Genomic DNA, 21,692 nt, shown 5'->3' with positions numbered 1-21,692 from the left:
CCACTTAAGCAGTTGTATAGAACTGACTGTGCCTCACTGGATTAAAACCAGATCTTGGCAAAAAACAAGCCACCCTAGTGGACCCCTGGTATAAACAGGCTATACAACAAGAGAAAGAAAATAATATCCAAGAACAAGGGAGCACCGGCTCAGCAAAGAAAGAAATCCTTCTCTACATTAAACAAACAGATTAGAGATCTTGTCAAGCCCTCCAAAGCTAATTACAAAGCAAAAATAACCTCCCTAGCTAAGTATAATCACAAGGCGTTCTTTAGTTATGTCTGAAATCTAAAAACGGAATACCCAGCTATGCACTGAACTGGTTATGGATGGCACCACTCAACCAGAGGTAATAGCCAACCTGCTAGCTGACAGATTTGGAGCAAACATCACTCCCCCGTCCTCTCCATATTATTTATATGTATATGTATATATATATATATATATATATATATATATATATATATATATATATATATATATATATATGTGTATGTATGTGTGTGTGCGTGTGTGTGTGTGTGTATATATATATATATATATATATATATATATATATATATATATATGTGTATATATATATATATATATATATATATATATATATATATATATATATATAGGGTACCTGTCAAAACTTCGAACGCTCAAAATTTCGAACGTTACATGGACGAGACCAAACGTACTAAATTTTGAGTGTTTGAAGATAGACTTTCAACGGCGCCGTATGATGCAGATAGGGAGAATTTCCCTTTTCTGCACTGAAGTGAGGTCTAGGAGTAGGTATATTTAAGTAGGGGGAGTGTGGGGGGTGCAGGGGGGCTTACCCCCTGCCTACGCTGTTAAAGTGTTTTTTCTGTGTTTACTTATTTTTTATTTGATGTTTGAACATCCAAATGTTGAACATTTGGTCTCGACCATGTAATGTAAGGCGAAAGGCGAAATAACATACCTAACACTCTAGTAATAGGCGACTTTATAGTCAGGCACACTGATGTCCCACTCACTAGGCTGGACAAGGAGAAGGTTACTGTTAGCTGCATGTCGGGAGCCAGAATCCACCACATAACACAAGCACTCAGGTCACTCCAGAACAAGTACAAATATGACTCTGTCATTGTTCATGTTGGTGTGAATGACCTTAGACGTACCTCCCTGGATTACATGAAAAGAGACATGGAAGAGCTCTCTGATCATGTAGCCCAGGCAGATATTATCCTGACCCTGAGTAGCATCCTGCCCTCACCAAGAATGATACCGCAGTATAAAGAAAAAATAATCAATTTCAACAATTGGCTAAGCTTCTGGTGTCATTCAAAGGGGATCCAGTGTCTGTCAGCCTGGGACGACATGCTCAACAAGCCTTGTTGCTTTGCAAGAGACGGCTTGCACCTGTCACCCCTAGGCTTTCAAATACTGGCCAAGGCTCTTGCTTCCCCCATAGTGTCATTTTTAGGCAAGGCTCAAAAGTCAAACCTACCTCTGTAAACAGCACAAATAAAAAAATGAGGGTTATGCTACTCAACGCCAGGAGTTTACATCTCAAAATGCATGTGCTCGAAACACTCCTCAGTATGGAGAATGTTGACATCTGTGCAGTAACTAAAACCTGGTTCAAGGCTCCACAGAGCACCCCAGCACTACCGGGCTACAACTCATACCACACATTTCGGCCACAGAACATGGACCGAAGCACAAAAGGAGGGGGTGTATCCATATTCATCAAGGATACCTACACCTCCAGGTTAGTGGCGCAGCATGATACCTCTGAGATAATTCATGTGCAACTAACATCAGGCAAATCTGCAATGCAAATTGTGGCCTGCTACAGATCACCCTCCATGACCCAGGACCACCCCTCCACCTTTCTGGAGACACTGGAAAACATGAAGGTCCTACTGAACGCCATGATACTGGGCGATTTCAGTTACCCTACTGTTAACTGGGAAAACTACTCAAGTACAAACGCCCAGGTCAGCGCTTCCTGGAATTTATTAACTCAAATGCCCTGGATCAGCTGGTAAACTCCCCTACCAGAGGTGAAAACATATTGGACGTGGTCATCACCAACATGGGCGACAGGTGTTCCACACCGGTGGTCAACCCGTCACTGGTTAGATCAGACCATAAACTAATCACTCTGGATGTCCACATCACACCACCACCTCCAACCAAGGAAACCACAGTGAAAAACGTTTCTATAGCAAACTTCACCTTACTCCGCTCCCCTACCCTGCCCCTAATTCCCACTCGCCCCCAGTACTCCTAAATTTATACCTAAATAGCCACACCCCTACACATTAACAGTAACCCCTAACTCCTCCCCCAATAAAGCACTATCACTCATCTCACATTATCTATTACCTCACCACCCTGTCTACTAGCATCCCTACAATCCACCTCCTATACGTACAATAATGGCCCAAGCATACCACAAACCTTTACCTTTATTAATACACCTAACTATACTAATTATACCCTATCTACTCACTCTCTACGAATACCACACATATCCAGGACTCCACACCCACAAAGGGCAAACATCCAGCCCTACTGTTATCTCTCCACACAGTCTTGGCAACTACTACTACCACCTAGCTAAGTACTCAGCAGCCAAGTTTCATAGACTCAATCACTGCTCTCAAGCTAACCCTACACCTAGAAAAAACAAGAACCTAATATTTAAACTCTTACAACTCATCCTAAAAGTACAGCCCCCTCCCTTATAGATGGTAATATACACCCAAACCCTGGTCCAACCACAGTCACAGCTACACAGCCTAATACACCAACTCATACTACTACAAACAAACCTTCCAAGCAGGCCAACTCTCTCCTGATAGCTCATCTTAACATTCGTAGCATCAATAATAAAGTTGCTCATCTGCATGCTCTTATAGATGTACACTCTTTTGACATATTCTGTCTGTCTGAAACATGGCTTAATCCATCAGTACAAGACAGTACAGTTTCACCCCCTGGCTATAACATCCTGAGATGTGACCGTAATAATAAGAAAGGTGGAGGTGTAGCCATACTTTATAAGAATGGTTTACAAGTTACCTTGCTAGACTCCAAACCTCCACTTTCCAACAATGCAGAAATTCTTCTAAGATACAGCTGAACAAAGGTAAAGCCATATATCTTATCTGTGTCTATCTTCCACCAGGCAATAACATCAACACATTAGAGGCCATCCTTAGCTGGCTCTCAAGCAACTACCCCCAGTAAACCATTATACTTGGAGATTTTAACATAAACTGGAATTTCTGCATATCTGAGCAACCTACTACTCATGTCAACCTATTTGGCTTTACTCAAACTATAACATCCCCTACCCGAACCAATAAACGTAACAACAAAGTACCCTCCACTGGATACTTACTAATACTCCTCAACAAAATTATAAAACAGGCACCCTCCCAGAGGACATAAGTGACCATTTGCTTACCTATCTCATCAGATCTAAAATAGAACTCCCAAACTCTTCCATCTGCAAAACAATTCGTACTAACAAAAAATTTAACCCTGATCAGTTTCAAACTGAACTAAGAGCCTGTAACTGGACACCCCTTAAACACTTGCCATTAGATAATGCAGTTGAATACTTTAATTCAAAATTCCTTTCCATTTTAGATTGCCATGCCCCATTACGCAAAGTTAGAATCAGAACTAAACCTGCACCATGGCTCACCAAAACTAGCAAACAAAAAATCTTGCAAAGAAATAAACTATGGGCCAAATGGCGCACAACAAAAAGCCCCTCAGATCACTTACAATTCAGACAAGAAACGAAACAAAAAAAGCCATATTAGCCAATAAAAGAAACTACTACCATCAGCTTCAACAAACTCACCAAAACAATCCTCAAAAATTCTGGCTAGGCATCAATAACCTGCTACACCCAGGACACTCAAGCACTCCTACTCCCGATGGCTCTGATCACAATATTCCCATCCAAATAACTGACTCCTTTAACACATTTTTCACTGAAACAATACAATCCCTAGCTAAACAGCTCGCCACTAGCAACCCACACTCTAACATAACCTCTACCAACAATCCTACTCTATTTCACTTTCAGCCAGTGCCCACATCCCTCATCTTTAACCTCATCCATAAACTGAAACCCACCACTCTCTCTGCAGATCTGCTACCTGCAGAATACCTCCAAAAAGCTGATAAAGTCATAGCCTACCCCATTTCCATCCTCATTAATAGAACCATCTCTGAAGGAATTATCCCCTTAAACTGGAAAGTCTCTCACATCATCCCCCTTCACAAATGCGGTAACTCCAAGGAATTCGCCAATTACAGGCCCATAGCCATACTATCTCCTCTGGCTAAAATAATGGAGAAATGTATTCATCTACAACTGTTACCCTACCTACTTGAAAACAATCTATTAGCACCTTGTCAACATGGCTTTAGACCACATCATAGCACCACCTCCGCTCTCCTATCCTTTGCTAACCAAATTAATAGTAATCGTAATAATAATACCCCATCCTCAGTCCTTTTTATCGACCTGTCTAAAGCATTTGACATGGTTAACCACCACCTTCTCCTAGACACACTCAAAAACTTATCATTGGATGCCCTTACCATACAGTGGTTCCAATCATACCTAAATAACAGACAGCAGGCTGTTCTTTGGGAAAACAATTTATCTTCCCATGTCCCAGTAGCATTAGGGGTCCCTCAAGGATCCATACTGGGCCCTTTACTCTTCTCCATCTTTACAAATGACCTCCATTCGGTAATTCCACAAGCTGACTGTAGCCAATGCGCAGATGACTCCACACTCATATGCTCTGCTACTTCCCAATCAGAACTTCAGTCACTAACCCAAAAGACCTTTAGCACAGTTGAAAACTGGTTCCTACAAAGATGTCTTATCTTAAACCCTAACAAAACAAAAATGCTACTATTCAACCCCACTCGCAGAACCTCTCCACTTAACTTTACTATTACCTCAAATAAGGGAACTATAATATCCCCAGAAACAACCACCAAACTACTCGGAGTACTAATAGATAATCACTTGTCTTTTGAACCTCACATTAATAACACCATAATAACAGTTAATAAGAAACTAGGTTCCCTCTATAGAATCAAACCCTTTCTAACTCCTCTAGCCAAGGCCACCATTGCTCGCACACACCTTATCTCTACCCTCCTCTATGCCTCCCCTATTTATACCAAAATATGCAAGAGTAGCCTGAATAAACTGTCATCCTCCTACAACAATATAGCCAGATTCGCAGCAGGATCCTCCTATAGAACTCATCATTGTATCAACTTGAATAAACTCGGATGGCTAGAACTGCCAAATCTAATACTTTTCAATCAACTAACAGTAGCCCATAATATCCTGTATCTACCTCAGAATACACCCATACTCACATCCCTAGTCATCCCCTATAACAATCTCAAAACCTTGCGCTCATCTAACAAACTACTTGTACAAATATCCAAATCCAACAATTCAGCTGGTGACACCCTGTTCTCTAATACAGTAGGCAAGGCCTGGAACAACCTTCCAAATCAGCTAACCTCATTATCCTCTATTAACTTATTTAAAAGCAAGCTCAAACACTACCTCAAATCACACTGGCTATGCCCCTGTGATAACCCAGACTTAACACCATACCCCCTTCAAGACTCCCATGATTCCCAGCCTCTTTTGAATGTTACCTTGTGTTAACTCTCTAATAGCAGTGCGCTTGACCTTTCTGAGGATTCTTTCCTCATGTAAATATGTATATACTGTGGTATTTCCTAGCAGGTTTATCACACCTCAACTCTTGTGAGACTAAACACGATTATTGTGTCCCGCTATTTGCTTTTGTACACTCTATCCATTCAAACTAGTGTTTATCTTCTGACTTCTTGTGTGACCAAAGTATATACAGCATCTTAGTTATAATTTCCATTATTATTTCAAACTACCATGATACCGAGCTCTTTTTTACATCAAGCTTTTGTTCCTACTGGATACAGAATATAAAATTCCTACTCATGTAAGATATCATAAAAGTTTTGTAATGTACCAATGTCTACTTGAAATACATGTCTTGTCCTACTTTGCTAGTGTTATTGTATTGTGGAGCTTTTCTGCCCGGGCCTCCACTGAAAATGGACATATATCCAGCTGGAATAGCCCGGTCAACAAATGTAAAATAAAATAAAAATAAATAAATAAACTTAAGACAAAGGTAGTAAGTTTCACAGCCCCCACACTAAAGGATAACAGTGTCCAAGATGTAGGGACCTTTACAAATGCACTCTATGAGCACTTACAAGGATGCATGGATCATACCATCCCTAGCAAAACCAAGACTCACTCCCCTAAGAGAAGTAAACCAGTCTGGTGGACCCCTGCCATAAACAGCTATACAATAGAAGGAGGAAGCTAGTTCAGAAAAAAAGCAAAGACATCCCTGATCAGTATCAGTAAGAAACTAAGGTCCCTCATAAAATCCTCCAAGGCTAACTTCGAAAGAAAAATAGCCAAGGATTCGAAAGATAACCACAAAGCCTTCTTTAGCTATGTCAAGAATCTAAGTGGCAACTCCCAGATATGCTCTGAGCTAGTGCAAAATAGCACAAAATATACTGAACCCACTGATATTGCCAACATCCTGGCATATAGATTCAGTGTAAACTTCACCCCCCTCTCACCCCCAAAGGGCCCACAACAATACCAGAAAAGTGAAGTGTCCCATAAATCACAGATGCACAGGTGAAAACAGCCCTTTCAAAAGCCAAAAGCACAGCGTCAATGGGGCCAGATGGTGTCCCAGGCTGCGTCTTGCACGAACTACAGAACAAACTAACCCCCCACCTAAACACACTGTTCAACCTCAGCCTCTCCACAGGCTACGTGCCCATAGAATGGCACACAGCAATGGTTATTCTGCTCCACAAAGGAGGGGCCACAACTGACCCTGGTGACTATCGCCCCATAAGCCTGACTAGCCTGGTCTGCAAGGCTATGGAGTGCATCATCATGGAACTCATTAACAAAGACATTGGAAACCTCCAAACACTTGACCCGACCCAGTTCAGCTTTGTTAAGGGCAGATCATACCTACTAAACCTGGTTGACTTCTTTGAGACAGTCACCAAGGCCATAGATGAGGGAAAGGTAGTTCACACAGTCTACCTTGACCTCGCCAAGGCTTTTGACATGATTTCCCACTCGGGAATTATAGAAAAACTCACCATCCTGAACATAAACCCCTACGTTACGAGATGGGTTGCCAACTGACTTAGAGACAGAACTCAAACGATAAGAATAGCGGACTCCAGGTCCGACTCTAAACCAGTCACAAGTGGTGTCCCACAAGGCTCGGTCCTGGGACCCCTGCTGTTCAACATATACTTCTCAGAAGGACAGGCAAACACAGGAGGACTATGGCTAACCATATTCGCCAATGACTGCAAACTGGGAGCCATAATTGACTCTCCGGCTGACACGGACATTCTCCAAAAGGGCCTAACTGAGACGGACACCTGGTGTCAAAATCATGGGCTCAAGCTAAATGCCAAAAAATGCATAGTCATTCCGTTTAGGAAAAACAAAACACCCATGAATTACCACATAGGTGGCAGCCCTCTTAATACAGAAGAGGTAATAAGAGATCTGGGGACCCAGGTAGATAGTAATCTCTCCTTTGACAATCATACTGCCAAAGTAGTTAGGAAATCCTTCTATGTAGCCCATCTAATTACTAAAGGGTTCGCATCTAGAAATAAAGAAGTCATAGTGCCTCTCTACTCGTCACTCATCAGACCCATCATAGAGTACAATGCCCCATTTGGGATGTACCTCACAAGACACTTCCAACAGCTGGAAAGACCACAAAAGTACCTCACCAAGAGGATTACTGGCCTCAAACATATGTCCTATGGAGCCCGACTGGAAAAATTCCAGCTGTACTCAGTCGCATATCGCTTACTCAGAGGTGATCTTTGCCTGACTTACAAAGCCATGTCCAACTCAGAATTGATGGACATGCTCCACCTAAAGAAATCCAAATCACTGCCAGCCACTCGCTCTAGTGAGCTAAACCTCGCCACAACAATAAATAGAACATGCTGGAGGGATAGACTCCTGTCACAGAGACTCCCCATGCTTTGGAAAAAAATTTCTAGCTACATTAGGCAGAGCCTCTCACTAACACTCTTCAAGAGAAACCTTGACGAATGGATGGGTAACAGAAAACTCACCCCTGGGATCACTTCATTGGCTCTTCTTGACAGAGGCTCAGTTAATTAATCAATGGGGTGGCAAAAGCTGACACACTCTGGCTAGGCTTATAAATGCCCTTGGGCAGATAGCCTAGTACCTACCTATGAACCTATGTTCGACATTTTGGATGTTCGAACATTTAACATAGACTATATATATATATATATATATATATATATATATATATATATATATATATGTATATATATGTGTGTGTGTGTGTGTATATATACATATATGTGTGTGTCTGTATATATATATATATATATATATATATATATATATATATATATATATATATTTTTTTTTTTTTGATGGATTGACATATAAAACATCCACCAAAACATATTGAAGATTCATTATATCGATCATAGAATAAATCAACACACAGGGCATTGATAAAGAAAACAAATTCCTTTTCTGATGCACTATCCAACACCCAATCGCATTCGACTCTGAAGTGCCTGAGTACTGGTAGTGTTATAGGAAGGGCTTTTTAAAGTTAAGATGTACATTTGGGTTAGGGCCAGACATAAGGACAGGGTTAGGGTTAGCAGGCATTAATAAGGTAGATGTGACAGACCTCACCCAGACATTTCCTAGATTTAATTCAGACTCATAAGTTACTTTTTCCAGCACTAGTTAGAAGAAACCCATACTTGTTTGCACAAGCCAAGCTAATCATTTCATTTTTGCAAAGAACAACTACTAACGTGACATATAAAGATACAGCTTCTTTCTATATTAGATCATCTTTCAGAGATTTTGGAGGGGGGGGGGGGCTATCTTGCAAGTCATTTGAGATGTTCATGTGAGGATAGACTTTTCTTCCTTGGCCTCTCTCTAATCATGTAAAGCCTTTGTGAGAAGCACCCTTGTTCTAAAAATCTCCCTTGGGTCTTTTGCCTTCTTGGGGTTTGTACTTTAGGCTGGAGAATAATACCTTACTCCCTTTTGTGTCGGCATCTTTAGCTCTCCAGGGAGACATTGTTTCTAATGACAGTGATGTCTGCTAGAAGGATTTCTGAGATGTGTCCTTCTCAGATGACTCTAAATGGCTTAATCTGTCATCTTTGTTTCCTGATTATTCTAATCAGGAAGAGTTACCTCCTCAGCTGTATGACCATGAATTGATAACTCAGATTCTATACAGATAGAACGATGTCTGTCCATAAAGACTGTCAGGAATTTATATAATTTCCTTAGAACACCATCAGATATTTATATAATTTCCTTAGAACACCATCAGTTTTTTGTATCACTTCCTCAGAACACTGTCAGGTATTTATATAATTTCCTCAGAACACCGTCAGGTATTTATATCATTTCCTCAGAACACTGTCAGGTATTTATATAATTTCCTCAGAACACTGTCAGGTATTTATATAATTTCCTCAGAACACTGTCAGGTATTTATATCATTTCCTTAGAATATTGTCAGGTATTTATATCATTTCCTTAGAACACCATCAGGTTTTTATATCACTTCCTTAGAACACTGTCCGATATTTATATAATTTCCTTCGAACACCGTCAGGTGTTTATATCATTTCCTCAGAACACTGTCAGGTATTTATATAATTTCCTCAGAACACCGTCAGGTATTTATATCATTTCCTCAGAACACCGTCAGGTATTTATATAATTTCCTCAGAACATTGTCAGGTTTTTATATCACTTCCTTAGAACACCGTCAGGTATTTATATCACTTCCTTAGAACATCATCAGGTATTTATATAATTTCCTTAGAACACCGTCAGGTATTTATATCATTTCCTTAGAATATTGTCAGGTATTTATATCATTTCCTTAGAACATCGTCAGGTATTTATATCATTTCCTTAGAACATCGTCAGGTATTTATATCATTTCCTTAGAACACCATCAGGTTTTTATATCACTTCCTTAGAACACTGTCCGATATTTATATAATTTCCTCAGAACACTGTCAGGTATTTATATCATTTCCTTAGAATATTGTCAGGTATTTATATAATTTCCTTAGAACAGCATCAGGTTTTTATATCACTTCCTTAGAACACTGTCCGATATTTATATAATTTCCTTCGAACACCGTCAGGTATTTATATCATTTCCTCAGAACACTGTCAGGTATTTATATAATTTCCTCAGAACACAGTCAGGTATTTATATCATTTCCTCAGAACACCGTCAGGTATTTATATAATTTCTTCAGAACATCGTCAGGTTTTTATATCACTTCCTTAGAACACTGTCAGATATTTATATAATTTCCTTCGAACACTGTCAGGTATTTATATCACTTCCTCAGAACACCGTCAGGTATTTATATCACTTCCTCAGAACACCGTCAGGTATTTATATCATTTCCTCAGAACACCGTCAGGTATTTATATAATTTCCTCAGAACATCATCAGGTATTTATATCATTTCCTCAGAACATCATCAGGTATTTATATCATTTCCTTAGAACACCATCAGGTTTTTATATCACTTCCTTAGAACACCGTCAGATATTTATATCATTTCCTTAGAACACCGTCAGGTATTTATATAATTTCTTCAGAACACTGTCAGGTATTTATATCATTTCCTCAGAACACTGTCAGGTATTTATATCATTTCCTCAGAACACCGTCAGGTATTTATATCACTTCCTTAGAACACCGTCAGGTATTTATATAATTTCCTTAGAACACCGTCAGGTATTTATATCATTTCCTCAGAACACTGTCAGGTATTTATATCACTTCCTTAGAACACCGTCAGATATTTATATCATTTCCGCAGAACACCGTCAGATATTTATATCATTTCCTTAGAACACTGTCAGGTATTTATTTAATTTCCTTAGAACACCGTCAGGTATTTATATAATTTCCGCAGAACACTTGTCAGGTATTTATATCATTTCTTCAGAGCACTATCAGGTATTTATATCATTAGAAGATTGGGTAAATAATGCTTAACTTATGCTATGCTTAATAAACTTAGGCTAACTGGTAGTCTAATTACATCCAGTTTTGTTACGTTAAATATGGAAGCCGCTGAGTTAGACACTTAAGGTCTGTTCTAGTAGAGCAGTTCCTGAATTTACAGCCTTCTTCAAACATATAGGAACCTGGGTGGAAACTCCCAGATATGCTCAGAATTAGTCCAAAATGATACAAAAATCACTGAACCCACAGACATTGCCAACATACTGGCAGACAGGTTCAGTGCAAACTTCACCCCCCTCTCCCCCCCTAAAGGAGAGATAACTATCTCAGCAGAGTGTAGCCTCCCAGACATCTCAAATGCGCAGGTGAAAGCTGCTCTCTCTAAAGCTAAAAACACAGCATCAATGGGACCGGATGGTGTCCCCGGCTGTGTGCTACACGAGCTAAATGAGGAATTAAACCCGCACATAAGGCAGCTGTTTAATCTCAGCCTTACCACAGGATATGTGCCCAAGGAGTGGTGTACGGCAACTGTGGTCCCACTCCACAAAGGCGGTGCCTCTACGGACCCTGGTAATTTCCGCCCCATAAGCTTAACAAGTCTAGTCTGCAAAGCTATGGAGAGGATCATAATGGAGCTCATAAACAAAGATATAGGGGACTTGCAGACATTGGACCCGACCCAGTTTGGCTTCGTCAAGGGCAGATCATGCCTTTTGAACTTGGTCGACTTCTTCAAAACAGTCACCAAGGCCATTGATGAGGGAAAGGCAGTCCATACAGCCTACCTTGACCTTGCAAAGGCCTTCGACACAATACCCCACTCGGGTATTGTAGAAAAACTTACCAGCTTAAATGTAAACCCATATGTTACAAGATGGGTTGCAAACTGGCTTAAGGACAGAACCCACAGGGTTAGAGTTGCTGGCGCTATGTCAGACTCCAAGCCGGTCACAAGCGGTGTCCCACAGGGCTCGGTCCTTGGCCCCCTATTGTTCAGCATCTACTTCTCAGAAGTACAGGCCAACATGGGAGGACTTTGGCTAACAAAGTTTGCAGACGACTGCAAACAGGGCGCCATAGTGGAAAGTGCATCGGACACGGATATCCTTCAGAAGGGACTCACGGAAACAGATAGCTGGTGCCAGAGCCATGGCCTGAAGTTAAACGCCAAAAAATGCATAGTCATACCCTTCGGGAAAAACAAGGTAACCCCAAGCTACCATATAGGTGGCAATCCACTAAGCACAGAAGAGGTTATCAGGGACCTGGGGACCCAGGTTGACAGTGGCCTTTCTTTTGACACTCACATTGCTAAAGTGGTTAGAAAGACCTTCTACATTGCCAACCTGATCATGAAGGGATTCACATCCAGATCTAGTGAGGTCATTGTTCCCCTGTACTCTTCACTTATCAGACCAATGATCAAGTACAATGCCCCATTCGGGATGTATCGCACCCGACATCTGCAGCAATTGGAGAGACCCCAAATGTTCCTCACCAAAAGGATAAAGGGACTCCAAAATCTGTCATATGCTGCCAGATTGAAGAAACTCCAGCTCTATTCAGTTGCATACCGTCTGCTCAGAGGTGACATGTGCCTGACATACAGGGCCATGTCCAACCCAGAATTAATGGACATGCTCCACCTCAAAAAATCCAAATCCACCAAAACCACTAGAGCAAGTGACTTAAACCTTAGCACGGATATAAATAGGACGTGCTGGAGGGATAGATTTATCACTCAGAGACTCCCTATGCTGTGGAATAAAATCCTGGTCCATGTGAGGCAGAGCACCTCGCTGGCTCTGTTCAAGAGAAATCTTGACCTGTGGATGGGAGATCGTAGGTTTATCCCAGGAATCATCTCTGTGTCACTGCTGGACAGAGGCACAACAAACTAATGGGCACAGTATTTTTTCATATAAGGGGTGGCGTAAGCCACAAAAATTTGGGCTAGGCTTATAAATGCCTTAGGGCAGATAGCCTAGTATAAACCTATGAACCTATGAACCTATATATATTTGAATATTTGTGCATTTCACCTCGCCTTCCTTCAACAACTTTGCGAAACTCTATAAGCTGGATGTTTGTCCAGTTGCAGGACTTTGTCTGCAGCCACAGTTATATAAGAGATGTTCCTGTAGAGATATCTGCCTAGGAAGATTACATGGAACCATTTCCAGCTGTTATGGAGGCTGGACCTCCTCTTATCAGATATGAATATATACTTACCATGACATTAGATCTGTGAGAGGTAGGTCTTTAATCTGTAACCTGCTGTCTTTTCTTTTCCTGCTTCTGGCATAGCTAGTCTAGATTATTCTTTCTTTATTTTTTCCTATTAATGATTGTTCATACTATTAAGTGCATCCACATAAGATCTGGAGAGAGTTGGCACAGCAGTGCATTATGGGATGGTGAGGATGATTAGCATCCTGGGATAGTTGTATCTGACAGGCAGTCTTATCTTTTACAGAATTAATTCTGCTGTCACAAAGAGTGAGCCTATATCTTACTGTGCTTATGATTGGTACAAAGGTTTTGTTTAAAATTGTTAGACAGATTTAATGGGTATAAGCACCTTTGTTAGATGAGACAGACTTCTCTTCATACACCCCGTGTACTTGTCGAAAACAGCAGATAGGTCTTAAGGATTTGCTCTTCATTGTAGAGAACCAGTGTCACTCAGAAATAAAAACTTAGAAAGTGTAGGAGTTAGAATTTGAGACAGTTCAGATGTGTTTTTTTTCAGTACAGAGAATTGCATATGGAAAATACTTTGAATGCCTACAATGCATAGCTTTGTCAGAGCCGACTTACATCTTAGAACCGGCAATGTAATTAAAGGAGTTGTAAGTGCCTAGGTCACTTAGTCACCAGCATTACGGTTGTGGGACTGTCACACAGCTAGATGCAGGTCAGTTGTATGACTAATTGTAAGGGTCCTCTGTACAAGCAAGGGCTGAGTGCACACAATTAGGGATTTGTTACAGATCTGCAAAAACAGATTCCAACACAAACTCTTTGGTACTTTCACACACAGCACTTGTGTCTGCACATTTGACTTCTACATGTTTGTACACTTGAACATGTGGACACCATCCTCCCAAGCCCAGCACTGTTTAGCGATTCACAGTTGCTCTGTCGACTGAAATTTAAATCCTGTGGTTTCTCAAGACAGTAGAAATGCTTTTAAAGATTTTCAGTTGCTTTCAGAAGAAACCTCACTGATGAATTATTGTAGAGTAAGGAAATGTATGTTTTATGTGCTTGTTATCCGAGGTACACAGAGTCTCTCGGTGGCATGTGCTGTTCCTTTGTTTGTTGGCACAGGGCACCCTTTTAATAATTTGCATGTTGTCCTTGCCAAATGACTGAACATATCTGCTTCCAGTTAAGTCATATTTTAATGGAGTTTGCAGGGCAAATTCATAATTCTGCTAATCAGATGCATTAAAAAGTGATGTTTTTAAGAACTTTGAGTAGAATTAATGATTTATAGTAGTTTTTCAAACAGTTAAAATTTAATTTGAAACTTTCAAAGTTGTTTTGTACAGCTGCTGCATCTTACACAAAGAAATGATATGCTACAGTAGGTTTATTTATTAACTGGCGTAAAACATTGATCCATGTGGACCTTTTCCAGAGAAGCCTGAAAGCAATGTCTGGTTAAATGACTTGCACAAAGTCACACATCAAGCAAATGGAAACAAACCTCACATCTTGCAGCAGAGGAAGCAGCTTATAGCCTTAATGTTCTACACTGACTGCCAGACAACAATGTCTAATTTTAGGAACTCATTAACAGAACTTTCGGATCTAAAATCAAGTAAACTAAGCTTTCCTTTAAATACTGTCCATTTAATTTATTCATATTTATATTAAAACAGAAAATGTTAAAAATATGAAGAAATGACTAATTCAAACAAAATGTGTTTGTCAAGAACAGTTTATTTGTTTGTTTATTTTAGTGCATTAGTTAAGCCCAGTATGAATGGTCAAAGTGCACCCTGCCAAGGATTGGAGTCCCCAAATTCTACAAAAGAGAAGGACGAAAAAGCACATTTTAAGTGTTTTTGTACAGGGATATGCCCCCTGCAGGCCTGACATGGGGAGTAGCCCCCCCAAAGTTCCCAAACTTATATGCCAGCTCCACAATAACACCAATACAAAGAAGGGCGAAATTACACCCCAAAACAGTATCACTGTTGGCATAACTCCCTGACAGTCATTTCCTAAGAGGGAACTCTGATCATCACTTGCTTGAATCTCAGGCAGATGACGTTTAAGAAATCGGTCTTTGTCCATCAGTAGGGTAACACCCAATAAAAACAAAGGTCCATTTTTTCAAGAGCAACGAGGAAGCTCAGAGAAGTTAAATGTATTAATTAGGGCCATTTATAACAAATCTTGGGCTGGATGGCAGTTCAGCCCATGTCCTAAGGTTTGGAAGTCAGCATGGAAATCCATATGGTGCACTTATTTTATGGAATGGTGATCCTTCTAAGAAGGACTAGCACATTGACTGGACGTGCAGAATGCGGCTTAATTCAGTAAACTGTCTACTTCAGATAGTCAGTAAACAGTATTTGGCTTACGTTAGTATTTACTATGCTTCAGTAATCAGCTAATGTCAGTATTTTTTTGTGCACTTGCCTTGCCTCACTACTGCATTAACTGGTGCTTGACCCACTTTGGTCTCCTGTGTACGTGAACTTGTTGGTATTTGCTGGGTTAAGTACTTTAATTGGATTGTTTCAGTACTCATTATCCTTCATTACCTGACTTACCTGACTCACTTCATTACCTGACTGACTTCATTATCCTTCATTACCTGACTCACTTCATTACCTGACTTACCTGACTCACTTCATTACCTGACTGACTTCATTACCTGACTCAGTTCATTACCTGACTTACCTGACTCACTTCATTACCTGACTTACCTGACTTACTTCATTACCTGACTCACTTCATTACCTGACTTACCTGACTTACTTCATTACCTGACTTACTTCATTACCTGACTGACTTCATTATCCTTCTTTACCTGACTTACTTCATTACCTGACTTACCTGACCTGACTTAGCTGACTTACTTCATTACCTGACTTACCTGACTCACTTCATTACCTGACTTACCTGACCTACTTCATTACCTGACTCATTTCATTACCTGACTTACCTGACTTACTTCATTACCTGACTCACTTCATTACCTGACTTACCTGACTTACTTCATTACCTGACTCACTTCATTACCTGACTTACCTGACTCACTTCATTACCTGACTCACTTCATTATCTGACTTACTTCATTACCTGACTCACTTCATTACCTGACTTACCTGACTCACTTCATTACCTGACTTACCTGACTTACTTCATTACCTGACTCACTTCATTACCTGACTTACCTGACTCACTTCATTACCTGACTCACTTCATTACCTGACTTACCTGACTCACTTCATTACCTGACTTACTTCATTACCTGACTCACTTCATTACCTGACTTACCTGACTCACTTCATTACCTGACTCACTTCATTACCTGACTTACCTGACTCACTTCATTACCTGACTGACTTCATTATCCTTCATTACCTGACAAACTTCATTACCTGACTCACTTTATTGCCTGACTTACTTCATTACCTGACTTCATGCAGTGTTACTTTGTACGCCTCATTTTTGGCATGTTTCAGTAATCGTCATGCTTTATTAGTTGACTTTCTACTTGATGTTATTTGTTGTATTACCTGGTGTGGTTCTTTTCTAGATCACATCAGTATTTGTATTGTTTTAAAGCTTGGCTTTCTTTGGTGCTTTGTATGCTTTATTACTTGGCTTGTTTTAGTACTTGGCCTGCCTCATTACCTGGCTTACTTCAGTACTTTGTATGTTTTATCACTTGGCTTATTTTGGTATTTGGCCTGCATCATTACCTGGCTAACTTCAGTAGTTTATATACTTTATTTCTTGGCTTGTTTTGGTATTTGGCCTGCTTCCTTACCTGGCTTACTTAGTACCTTTGTATATTTTATTACTTGCCTTGTTTTCGTAATTGACCTGCTTCATTACCTGACTGCTTCCGTACTTTGTATATTTTATTAATTGGCTTGTTTTGGTAATTGGCCTGCTTTGTTACCTGAGTTGCTTCAGTACTTTATCTACTTTATTTCTTGGCTGTTTTGGTACTTTGTTACCTGACTTGCTTCCATACTTTGTATATTTTATCAGTTCGCTTGTTGTGGTACTTGGCCTGCTTCATTACCTGACTGCTTCCGTACTTTGTATATTTTATTATTTGGCTTGTTTTGGTAACTGGCCTGTTTTGTTACCTGACTAGCTTTAGTACTTTATATACTTTATTTCTTGGCTTGTTTTGGTAATTGGGCTGCTTTGTTACCTGACTTGCTTCAGTACATTGTATATTTTATTATTTGGCTTGTTTTGGTACTTGGTCTGCTTCATCACCTGGCTTGCTTCAGCACTTTTTATACTTTATTACTTGGCTTGTTTTTGTACTTGGCCTGCTTTGTTACCTGGCTTGCTTCAGCACTTTTTATAATTTATTTATTTTTTTATAATTTATTTTTTTAACTGCGGTGGTGGTGCTGCGGTAGCGTTGTCGCCTCACAGTAAGATGCTGTTCAGTTCGATTCTCAGCTAGAGCATCTTCTGCATGGAGACATGCTTGAATGGCCGTACCTTTATTGAAGGTTGTGCATCAGGGCTGGCAACTTGGCACGTAAAAATCTACTGCCAATCATTAGCTGACCGGAGTTCCGCTGTGGCGACCCCTAACCGGGAAAAGCCGAAACACACAACAACAACAACTTGGCTTATTTTTGTACTTGGCTTGCTGTGTTACCTGGCTTGCTTCAGTACTTTGTATATTTTATTACTTGGCTTGTTTTGGTACTTGGCCTGCTTCGTCACCTGGCTTGCTTCAGTACTTTGTGTACTTTATTACTTGGCTAGTTTTTGTACTCGGCTTGCTGTGTTACCTGGCTTGCTTCCGTACTTTGTATATTTTATTACTTCACTTGTTTTAGTACTTGGCCTGCTTTGTTACCTGGCTTACTTCAAGTTTGGGTGAAACATTTAAACACATATATATTCTACTTATTGTTTCTTAGTACTGTTGGTACAGCTTAAAATGTACACAGGTGAACAGAAGCTGTTGTTAAAAAAACACAAATATTTAATAGGACATATAAAATGTTGGATGATGACTATAAGAATCAATCAGATCAATCAATTAAGTCAATCAGATGAAGCTATACAATATTGGGAAGAGAGACTGGAAAAGCAATTTACAAAGGAAGAAAAGGAAGACTATATATATATATATATATATATATATATATATATATGTGGTTCTACCTTAGATAAACGAAACACCACATCACCGACAAGCAGTTAACCGACACGACAACACCGAAAACTTACATCACCGACAACGTAAATGACCGACTCTGAAAACGCTGACATTGGTATGCTAATGCCTCGCTCCTACCACATTACCTGGAACGTGGTAGGGCCAGAGGCATTAGCATACCAATGTCAGCGTTTTCAGAGTCGGTTATTTACGTTGTCGGTGATGTAAGTTTTCGGTGTTGTCGTGTCTTGTCGGTGATGTGGTGTTTCGTTTATCTAAGGTAGAACCATATATATATATATATATATATATATATATATATATATATATATATATATATATATATATATATATATATATGGCTCCCAAGTATGTAACAAAGACCAGAAGGTTTAGGATTTTTCCTTGGAAGTGTTTGCATAGGTATTGTTATACCCCAAGCAGACTTCAGAGAATTTTTCCTCCGGTTGATAGCAAATTCTGGAGCTGTGATGTGAAAGAAAGAGGTAACTGGGAACATTTTTACACAGCAAACAGTTTATTGAGTCAAGACATAACTGTAAACTGTACGACAGTAAGTCTAGAAATGTTATGCAAGATTAGAATAAAAATGTCATATTCAAATAAGTATGAAATAATCACACTATTCATTTGGTTACGTAGTGCAGTCTATGAAAGGCAGAAAAATATGTTTCAGAAATTTTCCCACTAATTAAATAGTATGAGTCCATATATATTCTTTGAGACCCAGTCTTACATGAGATGGGTTAATCCCCGAAATCCAGTATTTAATAGTTGTGCCAGTCTGGAAGCTGTAGTCAAAGTGTTCAAGTTATCCCTTTTATAGTTAGATGCCATAGTTACGCAGCATGAGGAGTCGAAGTGTTCATGTTATCCCTTTTATAATTCGATGCCACAGTTACACAGCATGAGGAGTCGAAGTGTTCAGGTTATCCCTTTTATAATTAGATGCCACAGTTACGCAGCATGAGGAGTCAAAGTGTTCATGTTATCCCTTTTATAATTCGATGCCACAGTTACGCAGCATGAGGAGTCGAAGTGTTCAGGTTATCCCTTTTATAATTAGATGCCACAGTTACGCAGCATGAGAAATCGAAGTGTTCAGCATATCCCTTTTATAATTTGACACCACAGTTACACAGAGGATGATGTTAAATAAGATGAAGACAGTTACAGAAGCTCCCTGACCATTCCAATGTCGGCACAGATCACGTGTGTCCCACTGTTGCCTCAGTAGAACAGCCGGTATAAGGTGACAGTGAAGTAACAGCTTTATAAAGGAAAATCTTACTAATAAAGGCCATCTTGTATCTTTTTAACACCGTTAGTGAATTATCACTTAAAACATAGGCAAACATACATTTGTATTGATGTATTTATTGATTTTGTTTACCAGGAATGTCCTACTGGGCACAAGTCCTATTTTCAGAGGAGATCCAGGGAGAAATGTTCCATTTTACAGAAAGAGTAGAAGATGGTTATACAAGATTTGCACAGTAAATGTACACGCATGCACAGAGTAGTAACGATAGAAACGTTAATCAAAAAATAACAAACGTACATACATAAAACAGTGAATGAACACAGAATTGTAATGACATAAATGATATGACAGTTAATGAAAACATGGCAATTAAATGAAGAATACAGCAAATATTAGATAATATGAAGCTTGTATGAGTCTAGTGACTTCTAAATGGAATCAGCTGAGAATAGATATTGAGTAGGAGACAGTGAAGTAATTGTAGGATGAAGATGGTTACAAATTACGAAGGAGTATCGAGGCCCAGTTAAAAGGGAGATAGAGATAGTAGTGGGGAGGGGAGACAATGGTCAAAGAGTTAGAGATTGTGAAGGAACAGGTGTATTGTGGCCAGTACCATAAGAGTGGTGACTTATTTATTTATTACATTTGTTAACCAGGTTATGTCCGAGTGGGCCAGAAGCCCATTTTCAGTGGAGGGCTGGGGAGAAAGGCTCCACAAGCAGTAACAAAGCTTACATTAATTATAATTAATAAATACAGAAGACAGTATAAAATACAAACAATAGTACACACGTATGCAGAGTTTGTAAACTTAAACTGAAATATTAATTACAAAGAATATTGCTAGGTTAGAAATACTAAATTACAAGTATGCACAAAATAAAAATAAAATCACAGTATGTATATATTAAAAGTGATGAAAAGCATGGAGTTATTAGCTATGCACAGAATGTCTGAATTCAAAAATAAAAGTAAAGTAAAAAAAATAAATTCTGTCATACAAATTAAAACAGAGTGTAAGCTGATATGGGTCAGCAGAGTTAGTATAGTTGGAGGTAAGTAGGCTGAGGTATTGGAGGTAGTAAAATTAGCCTGGTGAATGACAGGAGCAAAGCCACTGTTTGGCTAGGTAATTTTTAGGAGTTGTTTGAACTCATGGTGGTGAGGATTTTGTGTGATGGACTGTGGAAGAGAGTTCCACAATTTGTCCATTTTGTGGGAGTAAACTGAATCTCTATGATAGTTGTGGGAGCAGGATACTATTAGCATTAGCTTGTTGGAGGATCTGAAGGACCGGGTAATGGTATTAGGTTGGACAAGGTTAGAGAGGGCATGGCAGTTACTGGGTTGGTATATTATTTTGTGGGCCATGATCATTTGGTTGTGTGATAAAAGATTAGGGAGTTCTAACCAGCTGAGACGGGAGAGGGCAGTGCAGTGGTGAGTCTTGTCAGGCTGATTAGTAGCAAACTTGACGATTTTGTTGTAGCAGGATTCTAGGTTACTGAGCTCAGACTTACGAAGGTTTGTAAATATTTGAGATCCATATAGGAGGGTGGAAAGCAAGTGTGACCGAGCAGTGGCAATTCTGGCACTCTGAGTGAGGTATGGTTTAGCCCTATAGACGGTGCCAACTTTGGTGTGAACTTTCTTGTTTGTAATAGAGATATGCTTGTCAAATTTTAGGTACTCATCTATTATGACATCTAGAAGTTTAGCCTGACTAGTGGGCTGTATTATGGTTCCATTAGAGGACAGGATTGTGAGAGGGAATTGTCCAGGTTTGGATAATTTATTTCTGAAGGCAATAATCTTAGTTTTGTTTGGGTTAAGT

This window comes from Protopterus annectens, chromosome 7.part0 (assembly GCF_019279795.1).
Source record: "Protopterus annectens isolate FY-2018-M chromosome 7.part0, PAN1.0, whole genome shotgun sequence".
NCBI lineage: Eukaryota > Metazoa > Chordata > Ceratodontiformes > Protopteridae > Protopterus > Protopterus annectens.
This window is presented reverse-complemented; position numbering follows the sequence as displayed.